The 15758-nt window shown below is 45.1% G+C and overlaps 1 protein-coding gene across 7 annotated transcripts in view; it reads right to left on the minus strand.

Annotated features, from left to right (window-relative positions):
- Positions 1 to 14471, minus strand: part of LOC135374606 (uncharacterized) — a 66888-nt gene extending 52417 nt beyond the window's left edge. For 2 of the 7 annotated variants that reach the window (XM_064607549.1, XM_064607543.1), the window contains exons 1-4: positions 12445 to 14461; positions 6019 to 10869; positions 4386 to 4510; positions 4143 to 4238 (exon numbers count right to left, since the gene is read on the minus strand). The gene's annotated coding sequence lies outside the window, so the exon portion shown is untranslated. Of the gene's footprint in view, positions 1 to 1450; positions 4025 to 4142; positions 4239 to 4385; positions 4511 to 6018; positions 10870 to 10948 lie in introns of those variants that run through there. The other 5 variants (XR_010417025.1, XM_064607546.1, XM_064607547.1 and 2 more) reach the window with 5 other exon arrangements.
- Positions 14472 to 15758: the final 1287 nt, after the last annotated feature.

Genomic DNA, 15758 nt, shown 5'->3' on the forward strand with positions numbered 1-15758 from the left:
GTGGACATGAGAAGAAAATTAATGTCAGCCGTCAAACGTACACGTGCCACAAAATAAGCTATTTTTGTGTACACTGAGCCCCGTTGGACCATTGTTTCCGCCACGCAACCAGGGACCATTTTTTTCGGGACCCGAGAACGCCCCACGGGGTACAAGGTTCTAGAGTTTCCCGCCAAATCCACACGAAGTGTACATGAGAAGAAAATTAATGTCAGCCGTCAAACGGCACACGTGTCACAAAATAAGCTATTTTTGTGTACACGGAACCTCGTTGGACCATTGTTTCCGCCACGCAACCAGGGACCATTTTTTTCGGGACCCGAGAACGCCCCACGGGGTACAAGGTTCTAGAGTTTCCAGCCAAGTCCACACGAAGTGGACATGAGAAGAAAATTAATGTCAGCCGTCAAACGTACACCTGTCACAAAATAAGCTATTTTTGTGTACACGGAACCCCGCTGGACCATTATTTCCGCCCACGAAACCAGGGACTATTTTTTTCGGGACCCGAGAACGCCCCACGGGGTACAAGGTTCTAGAGTTTCCCGCCAAATCCACACGAAGTGTACATGAGAAGAAAATTAATGTCAGCCGTCAAACGCACACGTGTCACAAAATAAGCTATTTTTGTGTACACGGAACCCCGTTGGACCATTGTTTCCGCCCACGAAACCAGGGACTATTTTTTTCGGGACCCGAGAACGCCCCACGGGGTACAAGGTTCTAGAGTTTCCCGCCAAGTCCACACGAAGTGGACATGAGAAGAAAATTAATGTCAGCCGTCAAACGTACACGTGTCACAAAATAAGCTATTTTTGTGTACACGGAACCTCGTTGGACCATTGTTTCCGCCACGCAACCAGGGACCATTTTTTTCGGGACCCGAGAACGCCCCACGGGGTACAAGGTTCTAGAGTTTCCCGCCAAATCCGCACGAAGTGGACATGAGAAGAAAATTAATGTCAGCCGTCAAATGTACACGTGTCACAAAATAAGCTATTTTTGTGTACACGGAACCCCGTTCGACCATATTTCCGCCCACGAAACCAGGGACTATTTTTTTCGGGACCCGAGAACGCCCCACGGGGTACAAGGTTCTAGAGTTTCCCGCCAAATCCACACGAAGTGGACATGAGAAGAAAATTAATGTCAGCCGTCAAACGTACACGTGTCACAAAATAAGCTATTTTTGTGTACACGGAACCCCGTTCGACCATATTTCCGCCCACGAAACCAGGGACTATTTTTTTCGGGACCCGAGAACGCCCCACGGGGTACAAGGTTCTAGAGTTTTCCGCCAAATCCACGCGAAGTGGACATGAGAAGAAAATTAATGTCAGCCGTCAAACGTAAACGTGTCACAAAATAAGCTATTTTTGTGTACACGGAACCCCGTTGGACCATTGTTTCCGCCACGCAACCAGGGACCATTTTTTTCGGGACCCGAGAACGCCCCACGGGGTACAAGGTTCTAGAGTTTTCCGCCAAATCCACGCGAAGTGGACATGAGAAGAAAATTAATGTCAGCCGTCAAACGTAAACGTGTCACAAAATAAGCTATTTTTGAGTACACGGAACCCCGTTGGACCATTGTTTCCGCCCACGAAACCAGGGACTATTTTTTTCGGGACCCGAGAACGCCCCACGGGGTACAAGGTTCTAAAGTTTCCCGCCAAATCCACATGAAGTGGACATGAGAAGAAAATTAATGTCAGCCGTCAAACGTACACGTGTCACAAAATAAGCTATTTTTGTGTACACGGAACCCCGTTGGACCATTGTTTCCGCCACGCAACCAGGGACCATTTTTTTCGGGACCCGAGAACGCCCCACGGGGTACAAGGTTCTAGAGTTTCCCGCCAAATCCACACGAAGTGGACATGAGAAGAAAATTAATGTCAGCCGTCAAACGTACACGTGCCACAAAATAAGCTATTTTTGTGTACACGGAACCCCGTTGGACCATTGTTTCCGCCACGCAACCAGGGACCATTTTTTTCGGGACCCGAGAACGCCCCACGGGGTACAAGGTTCTAGACTTTCCCGCCAAATCCACGCGAAGTGGACATGAGAAGAAAATTATTGTCAGCCGTCAAACGTACACGTGTCACAAAATAAGCTATTTTTGTGTACACGGAACCCCGTTGGACCATTGTTTCCGCCCACGAAACCAGCGACTATTTTTTTCGGGACCCGAGAACGCCCCACGGGGTACAAGGCTCTAGAGTTTCCCGCCAAATCCACACGAAGTGGACATGAGAAGAAAATTAATGTCAGCCGTCAAACGTAAACGTGTCACAAAATAAGCTATTTTTGACTACACGGAACCCCGTTGGACCATTGTTTCCGCCCACGAAACCAGGGACTATTTTTTTCGGGACCCGAGAACGCCCCACGGGGTACAAGGTTCTAAAGTTTCCCGCCAAATGAGAAGAAAATTAATGTCAGCCGTCAAACGTACACGTGTCACAAAATAAGCTATTTTTGTGTACACGGAACCCCGTTGGACCATTGTTTCCGCCCACGAAACCAGCGACTATTTTTTTCGGGACCCGAGAACGCCCCACGGGGTACAAGGTTCTAGAGTTTCCCGCCAAATACAAGAGTATTAATACCGAAACTACCGCAGTGTGTCGCTAAGAGAGCAGTCGTCCACCCCTCTGAGGCAATGAACTGGCCGCATTTCGCCTGTTCCCGCTTTCCGCTAGGGTGTCGTGCAGAGGTGAAAGTACACAGCTCGCGTGTTCCGTAAACTTTTGTCCTGACCTGTACGTGCCGAAATATGCCCGAGTATTTACCGCGGCACGATATGCAAGGGCAAAACACCCCCGGGAACCTGTGTCGCGAATTTACGTTTCACGAATCACTCCTCAAAGCAGCTTTGTTCAAAACCGCAAAAATATTTTCCACGCGAAAAAAAAAAAAGAAAAGAAGTCTATAGTAATAATATATGTACAAGTTCCTCGGCCTGATATTTGCCGGAGCGCGTTTTGCCGTCACGCGCCTAACGTATTGGTGTGCACGAGTTCTACGGTTGTGCATTAGAGTGCCACAGTATTTTTATGAAAGTTCCACGTTATGTTCCTTATTTTGTGATCGAGGTATCGTATATCATATTTTATGACCGAGTCAAAAACGGAACATAAACAAGGTCCCATGACTTGAAGATGACTTTTCGTGTGATGTGGAGCCAGGACACGACAGCGATATCGACACGAGCGAACTATTGCTGGTGGTTTAAAAAAAAAATTAACATTGTGACAACCTTGCGCGAACCTAGTAGAGCAATGTGGCCAGACGTGTGGCAGACCGCGCAAACTATGACGGCGCACTTCTCAAAACTTAGAAATCAACTTTATGATACTTCACAAGTAGAAGCAACACTTTGAGAGAACACAGTGTGGATACATGGTTTTCAATGACATAAGTGCATTAGAGTCCCCAATACTACAGGCTGAGAAAACTTGAGTGATGGGCGACAAACAAAAACAAACACGACATGGTTGTGTCACCCATCGCGGAGGCTTGCTCAAGCTGAGGTTACTCCAACAGCTAGTCTGCATCTGCGTCATATTATGTATAGGTCCTGAAGACACGTGATTTATTCCGTTGTTTGGTCTGGCAACCCAGGAGTGTCCGAAGGGGGATTCAGGAGGAATGAAATCGATACTTTGCAGATGCGGACATATAAAGAAGGAATAAGGAACGATTGATTGATTGATCGAATGGTGAAGGCAAAAATGTAGATGCTAGTCCCAAAGTAGTTGAGATTTGCTAGTCCAGAATTATTCGGGACTCGTTTATCAGTAAAATAAATTTGTCTTTTAAACTTTATTTTCTGCGAGTTTATTGGCACGTCGTAGATACAGACCATCGACTTTGGAAAATTTACTTTTAAAGTTCGATTTGTGAGATCCATTTTTCAATTCAGTCTATCTTTACATTGGTTACTTCAGCGTCGTCCCATTGTTCCGATTATGGGTTCTGTATCAAGGGCGACTTCCGTATCGCTTTACGAAGGAACCTGTGACGTCAGCAGACATTGATTTTGTTCTCTATCTTGGCAGGGAGGCGCAAGACTCCCATTTTGAACAGATCAGAAGACGAAATAACATTCTGAATGACAGAAGGACAGAACTTACCTTATTCGATGTTATAGAAGTGTACAAGCGTCGCAGTTCCCTTGGGTGCCCTTGGTTGGATGAGAGAGTGTCGTCGAATGGCTCAACGAATACCTGCTATGCCAAAGTAAATAAATAAATAAATAAATAAATGTCGAGGGAATGTGAGCGTGACCAAGGTCACAGGGACCAACTATGCTATGTGATGTGCTCAATGTAACATCGCCACCATGGAGCCTATAGTAGTATTAGAGTCTTACATACCTTTGTTGGACATCACGTGATGTTTTTCCAAGTACCCCGCGGATCACGTGTCAGTCTTTGGACCCTGCACTGATGGTTTCCTGGTTCGTCGTCATGGGTTTTCCAAGGTCAGACCAATGTCCCTCCTGTAACGTGCCACGTGACTTACAAACTGCTCTGATGATCTGCCATCGTTAGAGATGACACGTGACGTCACAAGCGTGGCGGAAAGCGTGTTGTCTTAAATTCCATATAAGGCCATCTCCATGCTTTGTAATTACATACTTCCCTTGACGTTCCAAGGTGTATGTGGTAGAAAGCATGCTACGAAACGATGATTGGTGGACGGTCGAGGTTTCCTTTATTATAAGGGATACTACCAAAACTAACATAGTGGTTAGCATGATGGCTTCGCCACGCCGAGACCGGGAGGTGACACGGGTTCGAATCCTGTCACCGGCTGTGCTTTCCGAGGTCTTCCGTGGGTTTTCCGAAGACTCAGACGAATGTTCCCCACAGTTCCCCCTGAAGTCGGCCCAGGACGCACATTAACCCTCCTGTCCCCAACTCCTCCCCGCTGTCCTCTCTCCATTTGTTCACGTCTGTACGTCACTCACAGCCACAGTTGCTTCGCGGCGCTCACACGGAATTCAAATAACACTATATATGAAAGAGATAATAACAGTTGCGCTAAGTATTCGGGCAACAAAAGACGTTTATAAGGTCATGCCCAAAAACTGTGAAAGATAAACATAAACTGTCCATAATCTTTTAAATGCCCCCTCCCATGTCTAATATTATTGAGCTTTAATTCCTCCTAAAACAACCGCTCATAGCCATCTCGTTGATAGACACACCCTTCATGGAGGACATTACGTTTATATTTTTCACGAATGACCGTTAGAATTGTAATGTCATACACTTGACAAACTGCACAAATATAAAAATGTGTATTATAACACGCATTAATTAAGCTAGAAGGGAAAATGATTATATATTACGATATCTTATCCCGTATGTGAGCAAGACTTACACACACTCACTGCACGGTGACTAAGGAAAAGACAAGGTTCGAGAGGGTACTTCACGTGATGCCTTCATGGGTTCGTATCGTCTTATCAGTTGTTTTTGCACCTGCAGACCACCCAAGGTGACCTTTCCTAGCGAGGACATCATTAAACTTACACTTTATATAACGAACTATGACAAACAGACGACAACAATTGTTCAGAAAGACACCACCATACACGAGAAGGGATGGCAAGTGAGATTGTTCCCCACTGCGGATGCAACAGATCGTGTTGAGATGATAAGGGGGATACTGATGAGCGAACTACGCAGATATTTAGGGAGTGTAACATTAATGACGAACATTCGAATTAACCGTAACACACCCGCCAAAAAAGGGGGAAAAGGCAGACGGCACAAATAGGTGCGAATTCTGAGCGACCATCGGTGAGAGTGGCGCTTTATATTAATCCAAGGAGAAACAAGGGCACGCTTCGGTGATCCTTGTGAAATTTAGTTAGCCAGACGCAGGGTACGTACAATTTACAATCACTGTGAGAACAGCAAAAAGAAATCGGGACTACACAGTGACACGCTACAACGCAGCATAAATAATAGTGAAAGATATACGCATTGGGGATCTCACCTTACTCTTGAGTTTCACTGATGTTCACGTGAAGAGATGGAGCTCCATCGATCACCTGGCGGGGTCTGGAGGGACGCTTATGGGAAACCTGCTTATGTGGAAGGCAGATAAGGCGTTATCTTTCACCGCGCCTTTGTTTGTCATGCGTGTAAGTGTCACCTCCTGGTGTGGGAATGTGGGTTTAGAGTAAGACCGAAGGAATAGAGTTACACCACTACACTGCAAGCAGTATTTAAATGATAAATCGTGGCTTGAGTAGTAAAATAGTATGGAATAGTAGCATAGCATGGTTTGGTACATGATGCCTTTTAAGCAAATATAGTATAGAATGTGGTGAACTCACATTCATAGTCTATGCCTTGATTGATAGAGCAGAGATGACGTCATCGGGTATCATTGCTTTGGAGCGAGTATCTTAGTAAATGAAAGTGGTATAATGCGGAGAAAATTTAATAGAGGAGAGGATATTGTTGGCACTTTCCACCAGAGTGAGGGCGAGATTCAACACAATCCATTTTAAACTCTGCATTAAAGAGTGTACGTAATCTCTTTGATACAATCCCTGCTATCTTCCAAGACATTATGCACCTCTGTTCTATCCTTTCTGAACTACAGAAGGCAAACAGCTTTGCAGGTCCTCTGGGGTTATAGGGAAGATTGGAGTGAATCGATGTGCTCGATTTGGCCGATAAAATCTCGAGACCATGTTCGCATAAGGCATCAGTCCGAAATAGACGGTAATGCGAAGGAGATTATAAATTTTAAAGTTAACGCTTCCCACACGTAGGTTATTCCTCTGTAGAATGCTCCAAAGGAGAACGTCCGAAATGCTGACTCCATATTTGCCTTGTCTCTGTATTATTTACGACGGAAATGTTCCTGAAATGAGGATGAAGTGATGGTATTCGACATAAATATGTTTGTAGAGTGGGTATTATAATAGAACTGCGTTAAAACCTTCCGGGTATTTGCTTCTTCCTGCCGATGTCTACCTTAAGAGTGGAATTATACCAAAACCAGCTCCCGTGGCATAGAGGTTAGGATGATCACTTTGCTACGCCGAGACTGGGACGTGACACGGGTTCGAATCTTGTCACCGGCTTTGCTGTCTGATGTTTTCCCTGTGTTTTACGAAGACTTAATAGAAAAATGTCCCCCACAGTTCTCCCTGAAGTTGGCCCAGGATGCACATTAACCCACCTGTCCCCAACCCCTTCCTGCTGTCCTCTCTCCATTTGTTCACGTCTGTACGTCACTCATAGCCACAGTTGCCTCGCGGCGCTCACACGGAATTCAAATAAACACATATAAAAAAGATTATAACAATTGCGCTAAATATTCTGGCAACAAAAGACGTTTATAAGGTCATGTTCATCAACTGTAAAAGATCTCAAACTGTTCGTAATGTTTTAAATGCCCCCTCCCATGTCTGTAATATTCTTGAGCTTGAATTCCACCGCTCATAACAACCGCTTTAAAAACAACCGCTCGTAGACACAACCTTCACGTGGACATTACGTTTATATTCATGAATGACCGTTACAATTGTAATATCTTATACATAACAAAACTACACAAATATAAAAATGTGTATCATAATTTGCATTAATTAAGCTAGAAGGGAAAAATATTATATATTACAAAGTCTTATACCCTATGTGAGCAACACTTACACACATTCACTGCACGGTGACTAAGAGAGATAAGGTTCGAAAGGATACTTCACGTGATGCCTTCATGGGTTCTCATCGTCTTATCAGTTGTTTTTGTACCTGCGGACCACCTAAGGTGACCTCTCCTAGCGAGGACATCATTAAACTTACATTTGATATAACGAACTATGAGAAAAAGCCGACAGCAATTGTTCAGAAAGACACCACCAGACACGAGAAGGGATGGCAAGTGAGATTGTTTCCCACTGCGGATGCTACACATCGCGTGAGACGATAAGAGGGCGGGCAATGCTGGGCAAACTACGCAGATATTTAGGGATAGTAACATCAATAACGAACATTTGAATTAACCGTAACACGCCCACCGAAAAAGGAAAAAAAAGTCAGACGGCGCAAATAGGTGGGAATTCTGAGCGACCATCGGTGAGAGTGGCGATTTATATTAATCCGAGGAGAAGCAAGGGCACGCTCCGCGGTGATCCCTGGGGGTTTTAAGTAATCACCTTCCGGACGCAGCATACGTTATTTACTGTGACGATACAGATTAATACATTATGAGTCGCAGAGGAGTTGCAGGGTCAGGGAAGATAAACGCAAGAAAATTCCGCTTCTAAAAATATGCCATACAGTTGATAAAAAATAATTTACGAACCCTGTGAGAACAGTAAACAAAAATCGCAACTACACAGTGAAACGCTACAACGCAGCATAAATAATAGTGAAAGATATACGCATCAGGGACCTCACCTCACTGTGGATTTCTTTTAAGTATAGTAGTGTAGAAAGTGGTGAACTCACATTCATAGTCTATGCTTTATTTGAGAGAGCAGAGATGACGTCATCACATATGGTTGCTTTGGAGCGAGTATCTTAGTAAATGAAGGTGGTATAATGTGGGTGAAATTTAATAGAGGAGAGGATATTGTTGCCACTTTCCCCCATAGTAAGGGCGAGATTCCATTTTAAGCCTTTTTCTTTAAATTTCTGGATTGAAGACATTATGTAATCTCTTTGGTACAATCCCTGTTGTCTTCCCAGACCTTATGCAACTCTGTTCTTCCCTTCCTGGACTATAGAAGGCAAACAGCTTTGCAGCTCCTTTGGCGTTATAGGGAAGATTGGAATGAGTCGATGTGCTCGATTTGGCCGATAAAATATCGAGACGAATTTCGCATAAGGCACGAGTCCGAAATAGACGGTAATGCGAAGGAGATTATAAATTGTAAAGTTAACGCTACCCACACGAAAGTTATTCGTTTGTAGAATGCTCCAATGGAGAACGTTCGAAATGGTGACGCCATATTTGCCTTGTCTCTGTATTATTTACGACGGAAATGTTCCTGAAATGATGATTAAGTGATGATATTCGACATAAATATGTTTGTAGAGTGGGTATTATAATGGAACTGCATTAAAACCTTCCGGGTATTTGCTTCTCCCTACAATATGTCTTCTGTAGTCCATCATTCGAGACAACTTGGAGAATATGACTTCAGAACAGACGTCTTCCTTCAACTGCACTACATCACGATGGAAGAGTTTGTCAAAGAATGTTGTCTGTAAATCGAATAGCGCTTTGTTTTCTGATTATGTTATCGTACAACTAGAGTCTGTTTACATGCATCCATTTATATCTGTATGCACGCATGTCATGCGCGTGCAAGATGTGTTTCCTTTTGTTTCGTAAATTCATTCCTCGCTGCTCTAAAGTCTTCGACGATGCAGATATATTAATAAACTAAACAGACATTCTAGCCAGTCCTACTGTCCTCTCTCTTGTTAAAACCAGTAAAACTGTGCAATCCTCCTCTCTAGTTGTCGCCGTCTGTTCCCCGTAATGGCAGCTGTTGTATTAAAGAGTTGTCAGGAAATAATAGAAAAAATAACACGGCGGCTTCCAAAGTCTTTGATGCAATTATGGTGCTTATCTATTCTCAGAACCTGTTGGAAACGGCGTGTTTCATGGCCTCTTCGCTAGATAAGGTCTCCTCTTGGGTCCCGCCGGCACGAAAACAACTGATAAGGCGATAAGAACGCACGAAGCCATGAAGAGCAATTCCACTCGAGAGTTGTCGGGAAATAATAGAAAAAATAACACGGCGGCTTCCAAAGTCTTTGATGCAATGATGGTGCTTATCTATTCTCAGAACCTGTTGCAAACGGCGTGTTTCATGGCCTCTTCGCTAGATAAGGTCTCCTCTTGGGTCCCGCCGGCACGAAAACAACTGATAAGGCGATAAGAACGCACGAAGCCATGAAGAGCAATTCCACTCGAGAGTGGTCTATCGATGAATGTTTTATAAAAGACACCAACATTCAAAGTTCGCACAACGACGTGAAACAACGACGACAATAGCAACAACAAGTAAATTAGAGTGAATGATAATATTGGGCCAAACTTAAGACTCAAAAAGCAAACTAATGGTGAGAAAGGATAAATAGGTAACTATAAACTATTTAGGACTACGCATTCATATTAGAGATGGGATGAATCCAAATGGTTCCGAATTCGAAATCGTTACCAAGGAAAGTTCTTCGAATCTTACGGAACTCCAATCTTTCCAATCATTTCTTTAAAAAAAGGTCTAAACAACGAGGAAAAAACAACGTACAGCAAATTGTTTCGTCCCCCCCTGTCCACCAGGAAAAAACAACGTACAGCAAATTGTTTCGAATCAGCATATGATACCTTTGTTTAATGAAAAACAAATTAAATGATTTTTGAATTTCAGGAGAAAATATAGCCATATTGTTCTCCTTAAAGTTAATTTCCCGTATTCACCAGTCCCACTTAGCCACTGGTTTAGTGACGTCTGGTTTAAGTTGATCACGTGAGAACTTCGTCCGCCAATCACGAGCAATCCTCCTCTCCAGTTGTTGCGGCCTGTTCGCCGTACAGGTGTCTTTGGATTGTCTCGCGGCATGGCTTAGTGGGTTAAGGCTCGTTGGTGGTAACAAAAGTCGTGCTGTAGACTGGGAGGTGGTGGGTTCGAATCCTACCACCGGCTGTGCTGCCTTAGGTTTTTCCTGGGTTTTCCGAAGACTTTCCAGACGAATGTCGGCACAGTTCCCCCAGAAGTCGGCCCAGGACGCATACTAATCCCCCACTCCTTCCTGCTGTCCTCTCTCCGTCTGTCCACATCTGTACGCCGCTCATAGCCACTGTTGCTTCGCGGCGCTAAAATGCAATAAAAAAAATAATAATACTAAGAACCAAAGTGTTCAATGCAATGAGGGTGCTTATCTATTTTCAGAACCTGTTGCAAACGCTGTATTTCACGGCCTCTTGGCTAGATAAGGTCTGCTCTTGATGATTGATTGATTGATTATGTGCCGGTCTGCTCTTGTATGCCGCCGGCACGAAAACGACTGATAAGGCGAGAAGAACGCACGGAGCCATCACGAAAGTGGTCTCGGCGTCGAATCTTGACAATGGACACCTACGTTCAAGCTGTGCACAATGGCATGAAAAAAAAAAACCAGGACGAGAATAAGGACAAATAAATTAGGGTGAATGATAATATGGGGCCAAAGTTACGACTCAAAACAAAAGTAACAGCGAGAAAGGATAACTAGTTAACTAAACTATTTACCACTACCATTTATATACTATGGATCGATATCTTGTGCCCTCAGTATGTGATTACCTCTGCATTCCGATATATTTGCCTCAAAATTTCACTATTTTCTAATTCGCTATTTCACTATCCTCACCTATTTTCGCTGTAACGCAATTAAGAGCCAGAGGTTGCAAAACTAATCAGAAGTGGAACTGTTACAATTGCAGTTAATGGAACAGAAATGTAACTAATTCATCAGCGATGTTGAAGTCCGTATAGTTATTTCGGCGTGTCGGTGCATTATACATACTACATAGCGATAATGCGTAATAGAGACAGTGAACGTTATGGCCGAGACAGGCACTCTGTAGCAGCAAGCTGATTTGAATCGATGCAACGAACACTTGAAGTGACTTCGACTACACTCTTGTCGATACCCGTCCGCCGGACCCGTCAGGGTGTCATACTACCTAGCGGGACGACGCTTTCATAGGAGACGCTCGGAGACGCTTTCATACGAACCAAATATACGGCACCCAAAGTAATATTGCCACGTATCTTCTTTGGGGCGACCACACGCAACAACAGGCAACCAGGCGTCGAACGACGGGCTGGGGCCTGTGACACGTCGCGCTACATTGCAAGCGATCCTTCTGGAAGCATCTGCTCCTTCGCTCGCATCAATCAAGGACGGGCCGACGAGCCTTGGAGAGGCTTCCCGAGCAGCACATTGTACTAAAAGTCGAGTGCAATAGGGGTGGACGGTACGTGTCTTATCAATGTTCGTTGTCTGTTCAATGTTTCAAGAGTCTGTTCAAGGTCTTCCACCCCTAGGTGGTTCAAGGCCAACCCCTATTGTATTCAACTTTTAGAACATTGAGTTGCCTGGGTTCTGTATGTCCTCCTCTCCACCGACGCGCGCTTTCTACAATGTTCGCCGCCGTGCATAAAAGTTTGTGAGCTCCCAGTCGGACCATTATTCTGTAGAGGACGATGGTCTTCCTCTACATGAGCCCCTACCGGCGATGATGGTATGCCACGGAGAGGCGATGACGGTAGCCTATCTCCATGGCCGCGCCGGTGGAACTGAGGCAGGTGCTCCAGGCGCGTGGCCATCTTCGTCGTTGTCCACGGCCCGCTACAGTGCTCCCCCCTCAGACGCGGAGCGGCGATAAGAAAGATCGAAAACTCACCGCCACACTGTGACCCCACTAGGACGTTTCGCTCTCCTCGACGCCCGCTTCGACATGGTCCACCTGGACATAGTGGGACCGCTGGCCCCGTCCTCCGGCAATCGCTATCCGCTCCTTGCAGTAGAGTTTCTCCAGCAGCTGGAGCGTCCTCTACCAGCCACGTGTTAGCATTTGAGTAGTAACTTCGGGGCGGGTCTCCTGCTTTCCTTCGGTTAGACTTGTCTCGCTAAATGTTATCCACTAAAGCGAAGCTTATTACAATCGCTCAGTACAGCGCACCTTTATTTAGTGGCTCTAGGTTAGACAAAGTTACACTGCGCGTTTGTAATTTCTTGTAATGAAACATGTATGAGACGCGACGCGCTTGCTAGGAATGACTCTAGCCAGGCAAACCTCGCCGAAATGAAAAAGGAGTTGAATACTCCCAATTTATTCCGTGGGTTTGACATTTTTACGGTTGCTGGTTTTCATGGTTTTCTTTTTGTTATTTTTTTATTTTTATTTTATTTTTGCGGTGGGTTTTAGTTTTCCTGGTTTCTGACGGATGGGTTGGTGTTGGGTTGGTGCTCTCTTTTGATAGATTCCTTGTGGAATTCGAGGGAGAGGTGAAATTGCGGTACTACATGATCATCTTTATAGGAAAGGCCCGTAATAGATAATAGTGAGTTTTAGCATACCGTACGCTGTCGTTTTTGCGTACGCAAGGGATAGCATCTTGGGCCTGCGCAATGCGTAAAGCCCTGCTTATGCCTTGCGCGTGCGAACCACCAACGCTGTCCCTTACGTGCGCAAAGGTGACGTTATACTGAAACTCACTATTAAGTGTATAGCAAAATACGCGGAAATCCACCCCTCTCATTACAGGGCTTTCTAAACGGCAACCTATAGAGACCTTACGTAATCCTTATTAAGCTAAAGGTGCCGTCATGTCTACTGTTCAATGAAAGAATGTCTAAAAATTGCTGTGTAGTTCTGCATCTTCGAAATTTCATTTTCGTTTCGAACGTTTCTGCAGAGTATACTATTATAGTTGTGCAATCAGCTCTCAGACATAATTTCGTTGACGCCAGAGAGCTACAAGGCCAAGGAAACGCCAGCTCAGTATCCATGGCAATTTTAATCGAAATTTATTATCCCCTGTACCGTTTGTGAATACTTTATGCAAACTCAGTGACCAACGTAGCTGTGACCTACCTCCCGGCGTGTTTTAACTCTACATATCTACCCCCCCCCTCCCTAACCATAACAATACCATAACCGTTCAACCACAACATAACAATTGGGCAAACCGACAACTACTGAGATTACATGCGTACGGAAATAGAATTTCGCAAAAGTCAGGGATTTTGGCACGAATCCAAGCCAGCACACGTTGCGACAATGCCCCGGGACATCTTCAGCACTAGCCGAATGATGTGCATTCACAGGTCCTTGACCCTTTGACAGCGCTACTTTGTCCAAAAATTTGTCCAGGAAGTTCATGGGCCAGAAACCGTGTCATAACAACAGTCAGCAACTTTAGCTATTTCTAAGGCCAAGTAGAGCGGGAACAGCCGCAACACAGTCAAATCGTGTAGTCAAAGCAAGCGAGGATACGCACCCTTCACTACCGAACATTTTGCACAGCGCCGGTAGGGGACATATGACGCTGGCTCCACCTGCGTGGTGCAAGGAGCGGATCTCCTCACCGCCCGTGGACCGTTACACTCGATGGCCAGAGGCGTTCCCCATGCCGGTCATGTCAGCCGAAACTGTCGCCGCCACCTTCTTGTCTATGTGGATATCGCGTTTTGGCGTACGATCCCAAATCACAACTGACCTGGGGCGACAGTTCGAAAGCCAGCTCTTCACCGCTTTCGCTTCCCTCCTCGGCACCACCAGGCTGCGCACAACGTCCTATCATCGGGTCACCAAATGTAGAGGACGATGGTCTTCCTCTACATGAGCCCCGACCGGCGATGATGGTATGCCACGGAGAGGCGCTGACGGTGGCCTATCTCCATGGCCGCGCCGGTGGAACTGAGGCAGATGCTCCAGGCGCGCGGCCATTTTCGTCGTTGTCCACGGCCCGCTACAATTGTTTTAATTAGTTCTGTCTAAGAGCTGCCGCTCTCGTGTTAGCCAGCTAAGCAGCTAGAATAAAGCGTTCGCCGATTATTCGCCGTCTCGCTCGTCTGTTTTCATCCGTGACAATATACTACTGCGTGTTGGGCTGAAGTAATGAGTTGCTCGCAACGATGTTCCACTATGAGGACCAGCTATTGTGGCAAAGTAATTAGGGTGGCCGCTTTCAATGCCGAGACTGTGAGGTGAAATAGGTTCCAATCGCAGCACCTTCTCTGCTGTCTGATGTTTTCCCAAGGACGCATACCAACCACTCTGCCTCTCACTCCTTCCTGCTGTCCTCTCTCCATCTGTCCATGTCTGTACGCTTCTCATAGCCACAGTCGCTTCGCGGCGCAAACGAGGAATTTTCTTTAAAAAATTCCTCCGCGCGAAACGAATAGAAAGCAGCGCTGGACAGCTGGCGATATACAAGCTGCACGCATAGCTTGGTCCGAATGCACGTGGAAACTGCAATACCGGGCACCAACATATATGAAGTGTGCAGTTTGAGGGATGCTAGCAGACGAGGAGAGAAGAAACCACACAGGACTGGCGTAATATACAGACTTAACAGTACTGAGTACTCGAATACCCGAGGCACTCCTACCATCTACGGACGACATTTTTCGTGTGCGCTGTGTACTAGCGAATCTTCAAAGACTGATACCTCGCCATGAGGAAGGAGGAACGTATGATATATCGTACGCGCCAAATCGACATTATCAATGATGAAAATTGGTCAATCGTAAATAAAAATCATTCACCCTGGTAAATGACAAAGTTACAAATCTCGCAACTTTCGAATCCTCTCTTTAAAAGCGTTTAAAAAGCCAGGAATAAAAAAAAACTCTTCTACTGAAACCACGAAGGGAGTTCCCTGCCGATTCGCTGGATTTCTACCAAACTATGTTTATATTTTTGTAACCCGAAGAGGTTCAGTCTCGTGCACGAAAGTCATGTTTACCGTGTGTAAATAAATCAGTCATTCCTACCGTATAAATATCACTTTCTGATTTTCTCACCACCGGCACCTTGAAATCGCCTATTTTTTCTGCCTTCGTATCGTCTATGTTGTACCGAAAAGTCATTTGAAAGTATTTTGAAGCATAACTTGATAACTTTGTTTAATAAAAAACAATTTCGGGGCAAGATATACATATATAATTCTTCCTAAGTGTAACTTATCTAACACGTTGTTGATCGACTAC

This window comes from Ornithodoros turicata, unplaced genomic scaffold (genome assembly GCF_037126465.1).
Source record: "Ornithodoros turicata isolate Travis unplaced genomic scaffold, ASM3712646v1 Chromosome86, whole genome shotgun sequence".
Lineage (NCBI taxonomy): Eukaryota > Metazoa > Arthropoda > Arachnida > Ixodida > Argasidae > Ornithodoros > Ornithodoros turicata.